Here is a 4,633-nt window from a genome sequence, read left to right as displayed (position 1 = left end):
AGAAATTAAAGGGAATATAATATAAACTTTATTTATACCAAGAACAAAAGCTGCAGCTTTCATTCCTCCATGTTTAATGGAGTTTGAAGGTCTTCCTCTCCAATCAACACTACTATTAGTTTCAGCTTCACAAATATTGTTGTTATCTTCTTTTTCTCTGCCTGTCTCCATCTCCATTTTTTCCAAAACTATCTCTCTCGTTGTACTTTATTTCCTCTCGTATTTGTCTTTATTTTCAACACAATAAAATTAAGAGAAATAATAGAGACAGTAACTAGCTCTTCCTGGTTTTGTCAGCACAGTGAAACAAAACTTAGAAGAGGTTGTCTTTATTGCTAATAATGCTGAAAATGAGCTCCTATTTATAACACTTCAATATCTATTACCTTTCTTTCAATAGCAACCTTTGTTGGATATTGAGACAAACACTCACCACTCCCCTATAGTTATCGAGTCAACTCTGCTCACGGATACAATAAATAAAAAATTTTACACAATCAATATATTATCAGCAACAATATAACTTAATATCTTTCTTTTTTTCTAGGTAAATAAGCTTCTTTTTTACCAAAAATACATTTTCCTAAAGTTAAAGTGTTTGGCCAAGCGTTTAGAAGTGAACATATGTTTAATAAAAATTTAAAAAACTGACAAATATATGATCTATTAAAATATTTTTATGGGACCATTTTTTTAGCAACACATGATAGTTATTTTCTTAGTCGTCTAACAATAATTTTTCGTTGACATACGCTTTCAAGGTTAATCGAATTTAATAATTATACATTAAAATCAATATGATATTATATTTAATTTTAAATTATCATTCGAAAAAGATATAAGAAATATTAACATATGAATGCCTCATTTCAATAACACTTGGTAAGAAAGTGATGATATAATTCATTATTTAAAGTAAATAAAAATGGAGATGCACTTTATAGTTATATTAAATATTACATCCCAAATATTTTTAGATATATTTTAAAGAAAATTCTATATGAAGTCTTAAAAATTATATATTAAAATTATATATTTATATGTCGGCTTGATTTGAACTTTTTTGCTCAATAACAAACCAAATCAAATCTAGTCGAATTTTTTAATCGGTTGGTTTGACTTTTCGAACTGATGCGATTTTCCGATTCGATTTGAATACCCCTAATAAAAAAGCGGTAGATACTAGATAGCATAAGATCAATGATACGCATGTTAATATTACTAGGTCAACTAAATGTTACATTGGGAATATGTGGTAACACCACGGAGATGATGAGTTTGACGTGGAGGCTGAGGCAGCCGCAGTAAATGCGAGAACCTGTGTTGCACCACCAGTGGACGAGCAACATGATCAACCCCCCTCCACCCCCGACGACAGATATTACTCACAATGTTGTTAACCATGCAGGCGGCGCCGCTCTCCCAACCATTCTGAAAAGGATGGAGGAAATGGAAAATGAGAACAAGGCACTTCGGGACCAAATGAAAGAACATCAAGAAAGGCTCAATAAAATACCGGGCGCTCCTAAGTTATTGCCGAAGAGAGATGCCGATCGGTTCATCGAGCAGCTATATAGTGATAGCGCTGCCCCACATGCCATACCAAAGACTTTTAAAATGTTGCCTTATCTGAAAATATATGATGGCACAACCGACTCTGAGGATCATGTGACCCATTACGTCACCGCTGTGAAAGGCAATGACCTCGCCAAGGAACAAGTATCCTCCGTTATGCTAAAGAAATTCGGTGAAACCTTTACGGGAGGTGCATTGACCTGGTACTCGCAACTGCCGGCACGTTCCATCGAAACCTTCGAGGAAATGGCCGATAAGTTCGTGGCGGCCCATTCCGGGGCCAAGAAGGCCGAGGCAAGAGTGAATGACATCTTTTCTATCAAACAGTCCCCGGGAGATGGACTGAGGGACTTCCTCGCCCGTTTTTACCGAGTAAGAATAACTTTGCCCAATGTATTAGAAGGGATGGAGGTAGCTACTTTTCAAAATGGGCTAAGCTGAAATGGTTCAAGGGCGACAAGAAAATTATTAAGCCGGCTTATGAAATATCCCCCAACAACTTGGGACGAAATACATAATGCCTACTGTACCGAAATTCGAGCAGACGAAGACGGCCTCAATGGGCCGACTCATCAACTGATCTCAGTACAAGCAGAATCCAGAAAGGATCAGAGAAATGATATCAAAAGAGATCCCGTAGCCTCACGACCAAACCGAGAACGACATCTCCCATATGTCATAACTATCGATGCATCTTCATCTCTCCATGAAGAAGGCCCACCCAGATCAAGAACAGAGACTCACCGGAATGAGAGAGGTATGCCCCATTTACTATCCGCTCACAATTTTTACGTGTCACCTACAGAGATCATCTACGCCTTGGACAAGCTCGGACCAAAGGTAAAGTGGCCACACAAGATGAGGTCGGACCCGAATACCAGAAAATCAGACGCCCTCTGCGAGTTCCATCAAGAGCGGGGACACAAAACCGAAGATTGCATCACCCTAAGACAGGAGGTCGTAAACATGCTGTGACAGGGACACCTCAAAGAATTGCTGAGCGATCGGGGAAGGACAAAATTTGCCAGGGGACGTGAACAACATCAAGGGCCGCAGAAGCCGCCCTCGCCAGCCAGCACCATCCACATGATCATCGGTGGTTGGGATGATGCTCCCATCAACAACGTGAAGTTCACCACAACCCACAAGCTCAAACAGTCGATCACCCACGAACGGTATGATGAACTCAAAGAAAGTATCATCTTCGATAAGTCAGATACCAACGGTTTGTCTTTCCCTCACTACGATTCTCTCGTTATCACTTTACGAAGATACCAACGTAAGATGAATTATAGTAGATGATGGGAGTGGCGCATATATTATCCATCCTCGAGTACTCACTCAAATGAAACTCGAGGACAAGATAGTGCCACGCTGCATCACACTAACATGATTTAACAATGCAGTTGAGCGAATATCTGGCGAGATCACACTCCCCGTCTTGGCGGGTGGCGTCACTCTGGAGATCACCTTCCACATCATGGACCAGGACACGACATACAATGCCATAATAGGGCGACCATGGATTCACACCACGAGAGCTTTACCCTCCATCTTGTACCAAGTCATCAAATTCCCAACTCCTTGGGGCATATTCAGTATACGAGGGGAGCATCGCACATCCCAGGAATGTTAGCGCATCGCCCTAGACTACACGGCCACCCAACAAACAAAGGATAAATAAAAGGAGGCGTACTAATCAACAGGGTCGAGGTCGGTATGCGATGACGGCGAGGACGTCATGTGGGACCCTGATATAGTCAGGGCCGCAGGATCGACCATAGAAGACCTCGGTCCAGTTCAATTGGACAGCAACGACCATAACAAGAAATCTTACATCGGCTGCAAATTTCAAGAACCTGGTAAGTTTCGTAAATTTTTAACTCATACTGCACACTTGTTCGCTTTTAGACATGCAGATATTCCAGGTATCCCAAAGGAAATCGCCACACACAAATTGAATGTCGATCCATTCTATCCTCCGGTGAGGCAAGTTAGGCATAAGTTCAACTCTGCAATTAATGATGCAGTACGCGAAGAAGTGGAAAAAATATTAGAAAACAACTTCGTCAGGGAGTCGAAGTATCCCCAATGGGTCGCCAACAGAGTCATGGTGAAAAAGAAGAACGGCAAGTGGCGGATGTGCGTAGATTTCACCGACTTGAACATAGCTTGCCCCAAGGATTCATTTCCATTACATCATATCGACCAACTCATCGACGCAACAGCTGGGCACGAGCTACTAAGTTTCTTGGATGCCTACTCGGGCTATAATTAGATCCTTATGGAGGAAGAGGACCAGGAAAAGATCACCTTCATCACCCACCAAGGGACGTACTGCTACAGAGTCATGCCCTTTGGATTGAACAATGTTGTGGCAACTTACCAAAGGCTGGTGACAAAAATATTCAAAGAACAACTCAAAAAAATGATGGAAGTCTACATCGACGACATGCTGGTCAAATCCAAAAGGAAAGAGGATCACATCGACCACTTGAGAGAAGCCTTCAGAATACTCAGACAATACGACATGAAACTGAACCCCGAAAAATGTGCATTCGGCGTGGCCTCAAAAAAATTCTTGGGTTTCCTATTGTCGCAGCGTGGTGTTGAGGTCAAACCTCGACCAAATCAAGGCCATCGAAAGGATACCAGAGCACTTGACCACAACAAAGCAGGTGTATAGGATGACTGGTCGCATCGCCGCCCTTTCTAGGTTCATCTCACGATCCTCCGATAGGTGCCACAAGTTCTTCGGTGTACTCAAAAAGGATAACGGCCTCCAATGGACTCCTGAGTGCATCCAAGCCCTGAAGGAGTTAAAAGTGTACCTGTCCTCGCGGTCGTAGCTCTCAAAACCAGAACCAGGACAGCTTCTCCTCGTCTATCTCGCTGTGTTTGAAGTAGCTGTGAGCGCAGTCTTAGTCCAAGAAAATAAAGGTACGCAATCTCCCATCTATTACATTAGCAAGACACTAGTGGACGCCGAGACCAAATAACCTCATCTTGAAAAACTAGCTCTAGCCTTAGTCGTAGCTTCACGAAAGCTTACACTGTA

The sequence above is a fragment of the Nicotiana tomentosiformis genome, chromosome 1, assembly GCF_000390325.3.
Source record: "Nicotiana tomentosiformis chromosome 1, ASM39032v3, whole genome shotgun sequence".
Classification (NCBI taxonomy): Eukaryota; Viridiplantae; Streptophyta; class Magnoliopsida; order Solanales; family Solanaceae; genus Nicotiana; species Nicotiana tomentosiformis.
This window is presented reverse-complemented; position numbering follows the sequence as displayed.